The following is a 17954-nucleotide window of genomic DNA, read 5'->3' on the forward strand; positions in this document are numbered from 1 at the left end:
CTTGGATATAAGTGAAACTATAGCTATGACGTCGCAGACATTACCATGCACGTCAGTTTCGGCGCCACGTTAAAAGCGATAAAAAATCGGTTTAGTTTCTCTCATTTGTTTATTTTTCAATTAACAGCCATAAAACTTACATCTTTATGTGTGCTATACAAAGATCTACGGCCCTACACATTATTTGTCACTTTTTTTGGGAAAAAAATGACACACTCATTTAATTAATGGAAAAACGGCTCGAAACTATTGTTTTTATATTTTCAAGATAAACTTGTGTTTGATGTAATATTGAAAAATAGTATATTTATCAGCCAGTTTTTTTTTTTTAATAAATAGTTTATTAAACATATCCGTCAGTAAAAAGTGACGTCAAAATATAACATATATATCTATATTTAATTAATGTTGCGTCAATAGATTATTATGGATGAACATACAGAATACGATTGTTTGTATGTGCATATGACAGAAATACCAAAGTATCAAGTTTTAAGTAGTTTTATAATGTATTGTACTTTGAATAATTACTTTATGTTAAATGTATATTTGCATGTACATATTTTGTATAACTTATTATGTACTCTTCCTGTGTGTGGTAATAAAGAAAACCAGTCTATTTTCTATTTAGAACATGTTTTGTTTGGGAAAAAAATCATTATTTATTTATTTATCTATTTATTTATTTGCAATAAAAATGATAGCACAGCATACAAAAACCAAATTCTATACATAGTAAAAAGCAAATCTATATTTAAGACTAGGATAAAATGCATACTTTTAATAAAACTGAAAATTCGAAGCCAGGTGTTTTACTTTAGAAAAAGCTAAAGACCTATAGACAGCCCATTAATCTAAAAGCTTATTTCCAATGGGGCATATGCTATTCTACTAAAAGATATAGCGTAAGAGAGGAAATAGGTAATTTTAAAACCTCTCTCCCTATACATAATACAATTTCAATGGTAACAATATAAACAATCCATCATAAATGTTCTGCTTGCAGTTTCTTCGTTTATGTATGGTATCTGACAAAATGTGTAATTTTAAAATAGATTAATAAAAAGGATTTTTGGATAAGAAAATTGAATTGTTTATATAAAATTAACTCTAAATTGTAAATACTTTGTCCTGCAATAATATCTAAGAAGATAGGGATAGGAAGGAAGGAAGGAAGAAAAATAGAGGAAATGGGATCAAAAGGTCAGAAATGTCACATAAGACATATGGAGTTTTAGGACTTTCGTTAAAGCTATGAAGAAGGGCTAAACTGACAAAGAACCTGGAATACAAAGCTATTATTACAGATATTAGTGTTCAAGAAATAAAGTAATAAAGGAATTACATATCGAATCTCTTTGTCTTCTGTATATATTTATGTACATGGAGAAATATGGAGTCATTAAGTCTGCTTGGAATTGAGGAATCGCCATGTAACAGTGTTTTTAGTGTAACAGTGGTAATTTGGCCTAAAACAGTTAAGTAGTATTTTGTTAACACATAAGTGTCAAACTTATTTATCACAGATACACATATCACATACAGATCAGTAGTAAACAAAATCACTTCTACGTTCTGAATGTTTTAATATTCTCAACACTTTTTATGTTTTCAGGGAGAAAATTCCATTCCTTGGATCCGGTATAACAAAATCTCTGTTTACAAGTATTATAGTTAGTGCTAGGTAACATAAACGTCTTCTGAGTTGATATAGTACTTTTAACAAAATTATCACTTAAGTAAAGATGACAAGTGCCATAAAACACTCTATGCATATTATTGAGTTGTAATTGCTTCACTTTATTTTCTACATTTAAGATACTTAGGTGAACATAGTCCTGCCAAGTAACAGAATCCCTAGGAGAGTAACGTTTGATGAATCTAATTATTTTGTTTTTCATCACCTGTAATTTGTGTTTTAAACATTTATTCAGACCTTCATACCAGGACGAACAAGAATAATCAAAACGGCATTGTAATAGTGCAGAACATTAAAGTTTCTTCGTGTTAAAATCCAGAAATCTATTTTGTCTATAATAGCCGCCGGTTTCTTTTTGCCACGCCGGTATTTGCCAAATTCAGCCCATATTTATACGCGCTTTACAAAAATGAAAATTGCCTTAAATTGTTACATTAACCCACCTATTTTAAAGTTAGTATGTTTTGATATGATATCATTACTAGTATTTGTAAATCAGTACGAGAAAATTACATTTGCAAATCGGTCTTTTCCCATGGCAAAATATGTTGCCATGGCAAGAAAATTCCTGATTTTGCCATGGCAATTTTTTTTTTCATTTTTCTTAAAAAGTGATTTTAACTATTTCCAAACAAATGTATTGGTAGAAATATGTTGTTTCATATCGATAACTCAGTTTTTTTATTTTGCCATGGCAAAAACTGGCCATGGCTAGTTTCCGCCATGCCAACTTTGCCATGGCAATATTCTGCCATGCCAACTTTGCCATGGTAAGATTCTGCCATGGCAAAATTTTACCATGGTAACTTTGCCATGGCAACTAATTTATTTTTTCAAATATTTTAAAGGAAGTTTGATAATTTTAGTGATTATGAAATACAATACTGGCAGGAACAGAGAAGATTTTAGATTTCTTGGCACATTTAAATCAGCAAGCACAGAATATTGCTACATAGATTGTTTCACCATAACTGGGATAAATGGTGATTGATTTTCAGCGGCAAGAAGTAGTTTTTTACTTCCTTGTTTTAATGAATGAAAATGAATGAAATGTATTTGTAATATTACATAACGGTGACCGTGTGCCATATATTTTTCTATTTAGAACAATACAAATATTACTTAAATTACAGAACTTATCTATTCACCTAATAAGTAAGTTTCTTTCGTTTATGAAATACGATATTAGTTATTATCATAGTATCTTGATCTTTGATGTTATATATGACTCGAGAATTTTAGCAGGCTTGGATAATCTAAGCCGCGCAAAAATAGAAAAAAAATATCCGTACAAAAATGATTAGCGCTTTAAAGTTTTTTTATATTCTTGATCTGCATTGAGGTACTTAAGCATTCAAGACATGATTGTGAATACAGCGATTTTTAATGACGAATAGGAAAAAATGTGTATCAGATTTTCCCTTGCACATAGGTTTGTGCAACATATGCTATGTTACAAAAATGAGCATTTTGCAAAACCCGTAGAAAGTCACACACCAGCGGAACCGGTTATAGGTTCGATGCCCAGTCGCCTCATACCAAAGACGTAAAAATGGTACTAGAAGCTTCCTCACTTGGCGCTCAAGACGATAGTCCTAGAACTTGTCAGCTCGGTGTCAGTATAATGTTACTGGGTGGGTATCATATCACGTTTTTACGGCGTGATATTCTAGTGAGGCAGCACTATAAAGTGGGGCATTGTGCTTACTGCTACAAGTAGACATCGTAGTTTATATAACTGTAAAACTTTTGAAAAAAGACGTTAAATCTGAACACCCACTTAATTCAGAGATACGCGCCGGTGTCAGATAGCTAGCATTTATTGGGAATCAAAACATGTCAGGCAGGCGAATTTTAAGTGCATCGGTGCAAAGGCAGTTTTATTTATATAAAACTATTATGAAATGACAATATTTAAACACAGAAACTATTTTGCGGAAAGATAGATTTGTTGGTTTTGGGTTTAAAGTCGTTTTCAACAGTATTTCAGTCATGTAACGGCTGGCAGTTAACCTAGCCAGTGTTGCTGGATTGTGTACCGGTACAAACCTGTTCTCCGCAAGTACCTGCCAACTTCCCCACATGAAAAAGAGGTGGAGGACTAATGATTTCAGATACAACGTCTTTTATCAAATCGTCACGGAGAACATTCGCCCAGCCCGAGGATCGAACCCACGACCCCGCGATCCGTAGACCGAAGCTCTCCTTACTGACTAAGCTAAGCGGGCAGGTATGCGGAAAGATAGAGCTCCTCAATTTTAATCACTAATGATTAATCAGTTTTTAGATATGGCCGAGTTATTATCATTATTATTATTATTATCATGATTATTATTATTATTGTAAACACGATAAATGCGCTTTACAGTTAGAAATTCAGCCACACAGGGCGCGAAATTTATCCTCCACTTCAGACTCTGAGTGGCCTGACCACAGAGACAGAATGAGATAAAGCCCCAGAAGAGTTAGAAAGAACATATTTAGTTTATACATAATTTATTTTAGGTCGATTGTAAAGGAAGTTCTACAACTTATTTTTATCACTCTTGATACCTCATTCCTGATGGAATCCATCGCCACGAGGGTATGAGAGAAGAAGCCAGTTTCTTCCCTTTAATGCTGAGCGCCAAGCAAGGGAGCTACTGGTACCATTTTTCACGTCTTTGGTATGACGCGGCCGGGGATCGAACCCACGACCTCCCGCACTCGAAGCGGACGCTCTACCACTAGGCTATCGATAAAGAACATATTTAGATAAGGTATGTCCGGCTAACTTAACCTATCTCTTTGCGATTAGAAATTCTGCTATTCAACGTGCCCAGTGTATAGCGCTGATTCATGCAAAGCCGTCTCTCCCGGGAAGAACCAGTACAGGCCTCTTACTTAGGTGGGAGACACTCCAGGGCATCTCAGAAATTTCCAATGCCTGGACCGGGACTCGAACCCCGGACCTCTTGATTGACAGTCAAGCGTGTTACCGCTAGACCACCGGTCCGCCTAGAGCTGGGCATAATTCCAGACTGAAATAAAACGAAGGTTATAACTACGTCACAAGTTAGACTATCAGACTGAAATAAAAATGAAAGGCATAGTCACGTTAGAAAGTTGACTAATTATTCCCTACCTAGCGGGTAAAGATATTATGCAGGTAGTAGATCGGCTTCATGTTTCAAAGAGAGAAAAGCTACAAGTCAGCATTTGTGACGCCATATTTCGCATCATATTACGAAGTGATAGTGTATGAGTGAGTTTAACTAGACGGCGCGGATGGTAGCATCCATTTCCACTACCGTCCAAGAACAGGCTCAGTCAGTTTTATGAAGAGATATATATCGGATAAAAATATTCAAGTTTCTTTCTTTTTATGCCCCCGAATGAAGGCATATTCAACTGTCCGTCCGTTCGTTCGTTAGTTAGTTAGTTCGTTCTTTCGTCACAACGTTAACTTTTTGCATGAAGGCACCTTACTCGCGAACCACTGCGCCAAGGACCTTTCAACTTCACACGCAGATAGTACTTATTGAGTACACCACCCCTACTGACTTTGGGGCCACCAGGTCAAAGGTCAACGTCACAGGGGCCAACGTTAACTATTTTACATGAAGGCACTTTACTTGCGAACCACTTCACCCAGGACCCATATTAGTTTTCAACTGTCTGTCCGTTCGTTCGTTAGTTCGTTAGTTAGTTCGTCAAGGTCACAGGGGATAACGTTAACTTTTTGCATGAAGGCACTCTACTCGCGAACCACTTCGCCTAGGACCTTCAATCTTCACATGCTGATAATACTTATTGAGTACACCACTCCTATTGACTTTGGGGTCACCAGGTGGTCAAAATTCAAGGTCATAGGGGCCAACATTAACTTTTTGCATGAAGGCACTTTACTCGCGAACCACTTCACCCAGGACCTTCAAACTTTACATGCTGATAGTACTTTATCAGTACACCAACCTTACTGACGTTGGGGTTACCAGGTCAAAGGTCAAGGTTACAGGGGCCAACGTTAACGTTTTGCATGAAGGCACTTTACATGCGAATCACCTCGCCCAGGACCTTCAAACTTCATATCCTGATAACCACCCCTACTGACTTTGGGGTCACCAGGTCAAAGGTCAAGGTGCTGCGGAGATATTTATCACCATTAGTGACAGCTCTTGTTCAGTAATATAACATTATCTACACATTACGTTCGGTAATACTAGTACTTTTATTTCGAATATGTCGTGTCTAAATCATCTTACCCTTTCCATAATATCATATCATGTTCACTTGTTGTTGTAATTATACAAAGTTGTGTTATATTCTATGAGGAATAGACATGTTTAAACTATATCTAAGATGATTGTTGGATCGGCAGCGCTTAATCAGTATCAGTGTTCCAGCAATTTAACTGAGGTTCCTGATGAATTTGAATCAGAGGGCAAGTAATTTGACTCAACTTTTAAGGTTTATTGTTTTCTGCAATGACAATTCAGATCTTCCATAACTTACATTGAATTCGAACATAAATAGTATACAGATATGTAAAGATCACAAAGGTCCACAAACGCTCTTTACTATCAAAGTCTTTCCACTTTATGACACATACAGAATTTCTTAATAGGACTATTGTATAAGATATCTTTATATGTATATAGCAGTAATTCGCCAATTCAGTCAAAATGTGCTTCCGTAGTGTAGTCGAAAGAAGTCTCTAATAAATACCTAATCGTTTCCATTTTTCGCACATTTGCACGTAAAACAAGGGCCGAATGAAAATTATTTTACTCATGCAATGTATTTTACATACAATAAGATACTTTACATGCCTTCGAGTTGTTTACTTTAAAAGGTTATAACACACTAAATAGTTGTTGTTCTTTATTCTATATAAAATTGATCTATTTCAAATGGCCGCAGCACAAATCAGGACCCATTTTAAATGTCTGTAACCTACATTTTCTTGAAGAAAATTATCAGTGCTAAATAAAAATCAAAAGAAAATGGGGTCATGTTTATGCAAGAAAAATAATATCAGTTAAGCACATAAACTGAAAAATTACTAGTAGCTGAAAAAGAGACCCCAAATTATACTGGTGGTGTATAATTTAAGTTTCCATGAAATATTTTGTCATGTTGTTATTTCATTATCAAAATGCTACCTACATGTCAAGCATAGTTCTGTCATGTGATTTTACCCCCCAAAATGCAAAGAGAATAGGACAAATAGCTCTACAGAGCAAAAAATGGGGACTATTTGCATCCGGCATTACCATTTTTTTCGCGCCATTTTTCTATTTAGTGTCAGTATGCCTATAAACGAAAGAATGGTGTTTATTCTGCGGACCGCTTTCTGAAATGCCACAATATGAGGGTACATGACTTCATTTAACTTGCATTTTACTGCATACTATTCAACACCCCCTTTTCTGTTTTATTGAGGCAAATGTATGGATTTTTGTGGAAAAATAGGTCTACGACAGAGTGAAAATCTAGAAACTGTATCAAAATTGTTTTGAGGTAGCTGAATGTTATATGAAAAAACGAACATTTTTATTGGTATAAAGCCAACACCAGACATGGAAGTGTGACCTATTTGCCCTCGAGCCAGCCAGTCATTAAGAACTAAATAGGTATGTATTTAACAGATGTTAGATGTTAAAACAAGGATTATCTTATCATAGAAAAAAAATCTACAAAAATTGATTTATTCCAAGTGAAATGATGCTGTTGCATCGACATTTTCGAAACACAGGTTGATACGAATGTTACATGATTGATTCTATAATACTTGTTCTATTTACATATTACTCTTTAACAGCTCAATCACTTTTTATACGCCTGTTTGAAAAACGGGACGTATTATGGGAACGCCCCTGGCTCGGGCGGCGTCCACAGACTTTGTCCGGAGCATATCTTCTACATGCATGAAGGGATTTTGATGAAACTTGGCACAGTTGTTCACCATCATGAGACGGAGTGTCAGGCGTAAAAACCAGGTCCTTAGGTCTAAGGTCAAGGTCACACTTAGAGGTCAAAGGTCAAATTCAAGAATGACTTTGTCCGGAGCATATCTTCTTCATGCATGGAGGGATTTTGATGAAAGTTGGCACAATTGTTCATCATCATGAGACGGAGTGTCATGCGCAAGAACCAGGTCCCTAGGTCTAAGGTCAAGGTCACACTTAGAGGTCAAATGATACAAGAAAGAAAACTTTGTCCGGAGCATATCTTCTTCATGCTTGGAGGGATTTTGATATAACTTTGCACAAATGTTCACCACCACGAGGCGGAGTGTCATGCGCAAGAACCAGGTCTCTAGGTCTAAGGTCAAGGTCACACTTAGAGGGCAAAGGATGCAAGAATGAAAACCTTGTCCGGAGCATTTCTTCTTCATGCATAGAGGGATTTTGATATAACTTTGCACAAATGTTCACCACCACGAGGCGGAGTGTCATGCGCAAGTACCAGATCCCTAGGTCAAAGGTCAAGGTCACACTTAGAGGCCAAAGGTCAGATACAAGAATGACTTTGTCCGAAGCATTTCTTCTTCATGCATAGAGGGATTTTGATGTAACTTGGCACAATTATACACCATCATGAGAGAAAGTGTCATGCACAGTTCCTTTCTTTAGAATTACTTCCCTTTGTTGTTACTATAAATAGCTTATATTGTAACTTCTTCATTACTAGTCGTAGGGAAAAATCGAGACCACTTTTCTGTAGTACAACATGCATGCTACATCCAATTTTGAGGTGTATTTTGACAAATCTCTACCTGGTGAAGACTTTTGTGTGGACTTACATTTTTTTTTTTGGATTTTTTTTTAAGATTAACTTCCCTTAGTTGTTACTATAAATAAATTATATTGTAACTTTTTTTTATAATTGACCATAGGGAAAAACCAAGACCACTTTTCTGTGGTACAACATAGATGTTACTTTCAAATTTTAGGTGTATTTTAAGGTCTCTCTACCTGGTAAGGAGTTTTTTTTGTGGACTTAGGAAAACAAAAGACTTACAATGATTACTAAACAACCACAAAATTAAAATTCATTTGCAATACAGCAGCTAGAGTAAAGAAATTTGCTGTGACGGGCGTATATTGTGACATTCTGGCACTCTTGTTTCTTATATAATGTGGAAAAAAAATATCGCGTTTATTCATAAATATTATTGTTGTTATCATTAATATTATTATCAAAAGTATAAGGGATTACAGATTATTCTTTTTTTTAACGTGTGCTATACCTGATTGAGTTTAGCTCTATGAATATACTAAACCACGGTTACATTTTTCTGAACTTAACGCTAATAAATACAGACAGACAGACGGACGGACGGACAGACTGATTATTGACATAAACTGTGTTGTTTTTTTTTATAAACGCAGCTTCTTGTTTGATTGAATGCGTTTATAAAAAGCAAAACATGCCCCGGGGTTATGATAAAAGGTGCTGTTTAAAGGTATTTAGCTTAAGGTGAAGATCATAATATGAAGGTCAGTGACATCTATATATAGATTACTTTGTATGTCTGCCACAAGGTTTGTTGCGTGTAACTATGAACTAGATTGGGCTGCTCTTTCTGATCTCTCTGTTGACCCTTTATGCTTACTCTCTACGTTATTTGTATACAATCACACGGCAATATTTAAATGTATAATTATGTTTATATTGTTTTATATAATTAAAGCTTACGGAATGAATGACATCAAAGAAAAAGTACGGTTACATCTCTCTAGCCATTTAAGTATGCAATGTAAGCACGGACTAAGGAACAAACGAAGAGTTCAGTCGCTATAGCCAGTGGCATGAAAAGGAAAATTTAGGCAGAACTTTGCGAAATTAGTAAAAGGTTATAGGACAGTTATTTACAACATATATATTGTCGTTTAACTATTAACCTGTGATCTTTTTAATAGAAGACCGACACACAGACAGACAGACAGACAGACAAACAGTTTTTATTTACATTCAGGTTCTACAGCATGTATACGTGAGAACAATATGATTTACTGTTGTTGGATTTAATGTCGCACCGACACATGATATGTCATATGGGGACTTTCCAGCTTTAATGGTGGAGGAAGACCCCAGGTGCCCTTCCGTGCATTATTTCATCACAAGCGGGCATCCGGGTAGAACCACCGACCTTCCGTAAGCCAGCTGGAAGTTCCTCACATGAAGAATTCAACGCCCCGAGTGAGGCTTGAACTCACATCGATAAGGGGCAAGTGATTTGAAGTCAGCGACCTTAACCACTCGGCCACGGAGGCCCCCATTATTTTGTATTACCAAATGTGGGTGTATATATATACCTAGCAATTATATTAAAACAAACATTTACATGTTTATTTTTTTTTTCTTGTAAACGGGGACCGTTTATATCGGGTTTTTGACATTTTCTAGCATATCAGATTTTCAGAGACTTACATTTTTCATAAAGAACTATATCGCTACTTTAGAAGAACAAAAAGAAAAGAGGGTGTTAACTTTTATATAAAAAAAGCTACAGTTCGCTAAATACAATCCGCTAAATTTACTCCTTTTCGCTTCTTTCAATTTCTCTTTTCAAAACATTAGATTCTTACGCCGCCATTTTTACATAGAATGCGGTAGGACTATGCCGATGTCGATAGAAAGCAAAGGTATACACTGGAACGTGGTAGGGTAAAAGTAAACACGTTGCAGTTGAGAAAAGGCACTAGGAAAGGAAAAAAGATTAGTACTATTTATATTTGGACTACTTACATTCTATTTAGTAGTGATAAGCCTTAAACACTTTGCATTGTACTATTCGTACACGTTGCACGTTACACGTTTGGTTAATCGTGCAGCAAATCATATTAGTGAGATTGTTGCATTATACGCATGCGCAGCTGGTACATTGGAAATGGTAAGGCGCGTGCGCAGCGTGCGTCGTCTGCATGATGCCATGTGGAATTGTTTTAAACATTGCTTTCATTTCAAAAGTTTAAATGGAATCAGAACATAATAACTAATTTATCTTGATTAACTACCGTTTGTAAGAGCAAACATAGAACAAATTTTCTTTTTATTTCGTATCATTTCGTTCTTAAGATTTAAAAATATAATATATAAATAAAAAAAAGTATATGAGAATTTAAATTTTCCATTGACCTTTGATATAATATTTCGAACAATTAAGTCACTTGATAAAACCTGTCTACAGATAAACCTACATATTTGACCTGCCTAGAAATATTTATACTATGACCATTGTAGTTTACAGACGCTGACCCAAGCTTGCTTTGGTCACGCTTTGGACTAAAGAGAATGTATTCTGTGTTACCTTATTCTCTACTAACCAGTCTGAGCAACTTTCCAGTATTTGAGCAAGTTTGACAGTTTTTTTGTTGTTTTGGGTTTAACGCCGTTTTTCAACAGTATTTCAGTCATGCAACGGCGGGCAGTTAACCTAACCAGTGTTCCTGGATTCTGTACCAGTACAAACCTGTTCTCCGCAAGTAACTGCCAACTTCTCCACATGAATTATCAGAGGTGGAGGACGAATGATTTCAGACACAATGTCTTTTATCAAATCGTCACGGAGAACATACGCCCAGCCCAGGAATCGAACTCGCGACCCCGCGATCCGTAGACCAACGCTCTCCCTACTGAGCTATGCGGGCAGGCTATTTGACAGATATAAAATATAAAATCTGAATCTTTATGACTAAACAAGATTGTGCTGTCATCAGCAAGTCTACAGTTTCATCTATACTAGTGATTATATCATTGACATAGCAGAGAAACACTGAGTAGGGGCCCTAATATGCTGCCCTGAGGCACGTCACAAGTAACCGTGTTTGCGTTTGACATAACCTTTCCTAGACTACCGGTTAAATTTTGATTCAAAATACAAGACTTGGTGGGAAACACTATCATAATTTTTTGATTTCATTGTAAAGATTGTTATTTGTTCATAATTCTTACTTCGTACATTTGTTTTCTAAGTCTTCTGAAATGTCGAAAAACAAACCTAAAAGTTAATCAACCGTTAGCTTAATCCCCTGTTAAAGTTTCGAGGCCCAGATAGATAAGACTTAAACCATGGAATTGACATGGCCACCATCAGCTCTAATTTTTCTAAACAGGACATCATTATGAACTTTATCGAATACTTAATTAGTGGTATAAATCACTGTACAAAAGAGAAAAATGTCTTGCATATCACAACTGTATTTTTTAGAATAAATCTGTAATGGTTATTGTATAACAACTGTAAGATTAAAAGAACACACGCAGTAACTGCATTAACTAATTTTCGTAGCAATTTGGAGAAGTTCGATATAGGTTATTCCACGCAATATCGATGCGATCCCATACTGTTACACGTACGTGCAGTGAACTTCTAACTATGAAAAACACACTTGCTTAAATTTTACAAATTAAGTCTATATTTTTGCCCACTACACATAGCTACATGTATAACACATCAGATTTATGTTTTGCAAGTACATTTTAAGCGTGTACAATGAAATTGCACAAGCTGTGTATTCTAAATTTCGACAACAAGTTTAAAGAAATATGAAATTTAGAAATGAAATGCTACTCGTTTATGTGCACCTACAACAAAACGTATACTAAAATTGCATTTGCTAAAGTACATTTTCATTTCATATCAAAGTATGATGACAGTGTAAGTAACACTAACATTTTCCAGACTTTCTCAGTTAATATTGCGCGTAGGCCCTGCTCACGGTAACGACAATGTGCCAATTTAAGTCCTCCGTCCTGTTGGAAAAAAGTTGTGAATTATTTGACTGTTGACATACTTTTAATGTCTTAACTCTTCATGGAAAATTCCCATTCAACAAACAAGATCGATCTTAACAGTGTTGATATTTTTAAGATACCAGAACTGTATTATACGATGCTTTGTTTAGGAAAAAGACATTTATTTTAGATTGAATCATCTTATCTCAAGCACACGGCTTCTTATCTCGATCGCATTACATCTTATCTTGGGTATCCGACATCTTATCTCGCGCGCGCGTTATCTTCTTATTTCTTCCCTTAAAACGGGGACATACGGTCTCCTCCATCATCGAAATCTGGAAAGTCGTAATATGACTGAAATTGAGTCGGTGTGACATCATTCCCAAAATCCGTCTGTTTATTAATAATTTTTATTGTTCCATATTGAAAAAAAACTGAATGCTTGCCTCAGTGTTATGTTTTGTTTTGTAAGCACGACCTTTGTCATTTACCTCACAGATAGAGGTCTTATGTTTGCTCGCGAGAATCGATCTCACTGAGATAAGCATAAAGTTTTTTCAAAATATACGACGAAGCTGTCTTCTGGACAAAAAATAGCAGGTCAGTTAGATGGACGTACGGGAGCACGCACTCATGCACGGCCTCACGCATGAATATTTCCCTGTATCTATATGACAAGAAAATGTTTACACCGTGTTACTGTTTGTTGGACTCACCGATGGATTGTAGGATTTGGTGTGGGGGTCAGGAAAGTGGAGATAAAGTTGTACTTAAATTTCGATATATCATAACTATATCATAACTATTCATTACTTTCGCCACTTTTTATCTCAGATTTTATCAACACAACCTATTTCGTTATTCCCGAATGCGAAAATACCTCGTTCTGTTTTTACTTTTTTCTCCCTTTTTTGGGAGGGGCGGATGTGGGGGAGGGGGGGTGAAGATGTTGGGTGGGGGTTGGTAGGGGTGGGGGAGGGGGATGGGGGAGGGAGTGATGTACAGAGAGGCGAAATAACTAAATGGCACAGCGGCTAATTTTTTATTTATATTTTTAGCAATTCCATTTTATCGTTACAGAAGCGGGTTTCGTTTATAGTACTAAAGTTATGACCCTGTGGAAGGCTGGTGTGCCGTGCTAATTTTAAAATGCCAAGATGTCATGCGCTCCAGATAAATGTCTTGCACTCGAGATAAATTGCCGGGAGCACGAGATGATATATATGCACGAGATAAGATGTCATGCGCGCGAAATAATTAGATAGTAAATAAATAAATGCATGTCCTAACTATACCACTGTAGTATTAATCCGCTTAAAGAATGTTTTTGATCACAAATGTAGACCTGCGTCTGAATTAATAAACGTGAACTAAAACTGAAATTATCAAATCTGCGACATATCTGATGCTCAATAATATAAAGCACGAACCATTACTAGCAGAGGTAAAAGTACATGTATATAAACTAAACCTCTTTATACTTACACACGTCACTGCAAAGTACTATACTTTTAAAGGAAAGTAACACAGAGTTAGCAACATTTGACGTATCGTCAAAACCAGGAAAATAGAAAAACAAAGACAACAGTACCTTTGTTTGTTATTTGTCGAAAATGTCTTCAGAGTATTATTTTTAAAAATTGTTTTAGAATAATCTGAAAAAAATCTATGAATGTATTACCTTCGTTTTTGGCCATAAATAACTACATGCATATGAGTACTACGGAACGTTGGGTCGCGAGTTCGATCCTCGGGCGGGGCGTATGTTCTCCGTGACTATTTGATAAACGACTTGTGATCTGCAATGCATAGAAACATCTATAATCATGGGTGGAAGAGGCAGTTACTTGCGGAGAACAGTTTTACTGTAGAATCCAGGAACACTGTTAGTTACTGCACGTTTACATGACTGAAATACTTTGAAACGCGTAAACCACAACACAAACAAACAATCAAGCTATGGTAACATTATAATTCTATGTATGATAAAAAAAACTATGCATGGTATTAACTATACGGTTTGTCTTAATTTACTATGACTCGTTGATAGATTTACAAATACTTATTACAGTTTTCCTGTTTTTTGATGTCATTAATCTGTTGAATTTCTGCATAGTTGGTCATGAAATATGTGGGATGTATTTTGATCGAATATTGGAATATATGTAGCAAGTCATCAAAATGTGATATTCTGATTCTGTAATATTGCGATTACAATATCTCCAAATTCGATTAGTTTTGTCGGTACTAACATATCTTCCTGTTTCAATAGCCAGGCGGTGTTCAGAAAGGCGAAATCATGAAAGTGACTTTCAACAATATCAAGAAAAGGCTCATATCTATTCTGCATGATAATCCAGTTTAAATTTTGATATAATATCAATATTAAAGAGCAAGTTATGCTTAAATTGGTCTCTGAGACGATTCTGTTACATTGTAAAATAATCTATTTTTTCATTAATATTATTCACAAATTGCTAAAACCTAAGTCATTCAATAGTGTTTTCACGTGTATAGTCCGGTTAAAACATCTTGGGGAAATATTATTACACTGCATAATAAAACATGGTACATCGGTGAATCTCTGTTATTTATCAGTTTCAGCCAGTACTTCGAAACTCTTTATTGACACAATATAGACAAAGGATATCTACCTAATTCACCAAGTAAGACATATTTAGAGCTATTTTAGAACGATAAAATTATAAATAACGCCAAAATAAAACAATAAGTTTCATATTGTTCAAAACTTGCAGCGAAATCAGTTAAAGTTAATTAGGTAAAAAAGTTTTTGCCGTAAAGAAGGTATCAGTTTGTAGCTTGAAAAGAGGGCAGTTTGAAGAATTCACATAAGTGATGAAAACTGTTTTCATCATTGTGATTAAAATAATAAATACACTGAAATAAACGTTATTCAAAAATTTCAATTGTTTACATTATGTCTTCTAGTGTTTAGTCTCATCAAATAATATTTTTGAATCTTTTTTTTTCGGGATTTCACCAAGCATTCTCAAAACAAACAACAAGCTTCTTAATTTTGTTTGCACAATCTTTTGATTAAATCATAGACAATGTGATATGTAAATTATAACTGTCATTTTTTTTTTATAAATTATAAGTTACTGATTTTATTGTAAAATGAATAATACATGTCTTTTCTTGTTATAATTCACAGGCAATTTTATTTAAAAACTCTCATCCGTTTTACTCTTGTTTTCAAATGAAACACGTCATAATCATCGTTCGTTTATTTTAAGATAATGTTACACAGTATCATGGTATAACAAATGTTTTCTAAAATTATATCTTCTTTTCATACGTATCATAAAGGTGGCTACATTTTATGTTACTTCAAAATCTGGAAAAATAGAAAAAATAAAATCTGGAATCGAGATCCGTCGGGAGCATCGAGAACAAGGCAGACAGTGAAAAATCAACGGTAGCTTTGGTTTTCATTTGTCAAAAATGTCTTCAGAATATCATTTTATAAATTGTTTTAGAATATATATCTAAAAAAAACGTCAGTTCTATGAATGTATTACCTTCGGTTTGTCCATGTGGTCTGAATTAATAAGTAAGTTCCGGCAGATGGATTTTAATTTATACTCTATCACACACCGGCTTTCCTGCAGCGCAATAGGTCGTATCTGATATAGTAGGCATAGGAAATAGAGATCAATATAATTGCACCTTTACTAATCCTACCAGGTGTTCTGTATTACAAAAATGGTTCTATTGTGACATTTTGATACAAGCAAAACTGTATTATCTGCACTATTAATTATCTACTGGTACTTCATTTTATTATTGGCTTGTTAAAAGTTAATTTTTTACCATATGTAAGTTGACAGAATCATAGGAACCATGTCTTGATGGGTAAATCAAACACAAATGAATAAATCCTAAATGATTTTGTTGTGCAAGAAAGTATGATATTGTGTCTAAAACAATTTTCATTTTCCACTCAATTGTGTAATTGCAAGGGAAGTAAATTAAACTAATAGATCTCTACTAATAAGTACTAGCCCAAGGCAAGAGTTGTCATTCTTTGTGGATCACAACTTTAAATTAAAAATTAAAACTTCTGTTTATATTGATATTAACAAAACTATCATAAACTTCACATTTGTGAAATCATTTTTGGTTATTTCAAGGACTTGGAAATCAATTCTAGACTTTATTTAATGTAATACTATCAATGAAAATTTTAGGGTCTATCTCTAGATATAGGTATTTTCGGTGCAATACACTTCATCAATTACGTCAACATATTAGGGAACGGCTGTTAATTAAAGAAATATTGCGTGTGCTTTAAAATTTTAAAGAAAATACAGTTTCATCCTGATCATGTCATCTTGCAATAAAAATGCCCACACCCTATTACCTGATGTCCCTAATGCCGAGTGATGCGTCTACCATAGAATAACAAAATTGATAAGAAGTGGTGTTATTTTTTTTTAGCAATTTTTTTTTATTTCGTCTTGTTATTAAGATATTCTAGTGCATGCACCTGTGGAAATACCTAAAGATATTACACAATTATTACTGATCGTTACCTTTGTGAAATAAAGAATAATTCAACTGTTTAAATTGGACGTCTTTTGAAAAAGATTCGAAATTTGTATTCAACGGCCCAATTCAAAGTGTTTACAAAATACTTTGAACACTTCTACCCTACATGTCAAACGATCAACAATTTGGGGATAATCCTGATAAGTTTCAGGCATTCACGTAGCTTAGCATACTCAGTTAGTCGGCTGAATAACATTTAAAATCCAAAAATGAAATATAAAAAGGATTCCTAATGGCAATTGTCAGTCAGTTGAAGGATAAACAAATGGATCTTTTACAACTATGAATAAAATACCCAAGCATTGTTTCCTAATTCGCTACGCTCAAATAAAAATGAATTATCTATCACATAATCAAAGAAAATCAACAGGAGCCAAAATAACAGATTTATAAAGTAACATTCGGGCTTTGTTATCCGTCACTTCGTCGTGGGAGAGGGTAGTACAAAGCACCAGTCACCTTCTTCTTATGCCCTGACACCAATTCCTCAAAATATAAAAATACATTAATCAAAAGTATATAACGCAAGTAATAATTTTACATTCTACACTTCTATACCTTTTAAATACGGAAATTCCTCAATTTCTTTAAGCCTAGGATACACATATGTAATAAATCCTCACCAACCAGCAAATAGTTTCTTACTAAATTAAATGTCTTCTATGCATTTCCTTTAATACCTTTTCGCGAATTTAGATTTTATATTTCAGCCAAAACATCTGTCACAAGACTTTTATCTCTGTATCATTGTAGAGATATATTTCATGGAAATTGAAAGTTTCGAACATCATTGTTCATGGCAGATTGGAAGGAAGATTAAAGGAAGATTGTGATAATTATTACAAATATGCAATAGATGGCAAACAATAAACTTTAGTAATTACCTTGTTCTAGAAAGAATATACTGCTCACAACATTTTCCTATAATTGCAATATTTTAAAGAGAATTTACCGT

The 17954-nt window shown here is 34.8% G+C and overlaps 1 protein-coding gene across 1 annotated transcript in view; it reads right to left on the reverse strand.

Annotated features, from left to right (window-relative positions):
• LOC123551856 (uncharacterized) overlaps positions 1–17660 on the reverse strand; it is a 144207-nt gene extending 126547 nt beyond the window's left edge. Inside the window, exon 1 of the mRNA XM_045341090.2 lies at positions 17558–17660. The gene's annotated coding sequence lies outside the window, so the exon portion shown is untranslated. The remainder of the gene's footprint in view (positions 1–17557) is intronic.
• Positions 17661–17954: the final 294 nt, after the last annotated feature.

The sequence above is a fragment of the Mercenaria mercenaria genome, chromosome 4 (genome assembly GCF_021730395.1).
Source record: "Mercenaria mercenaria strain notata chromosome 4, MADL_Memer_1, whole genome shotgun sequence".
Lineage (NCBI taxonomy): Eukaryota > Metazoa > Mollusca > Bivalvia > Venerida > Veneridae > Mercenaria > Mercenaria mercenaria.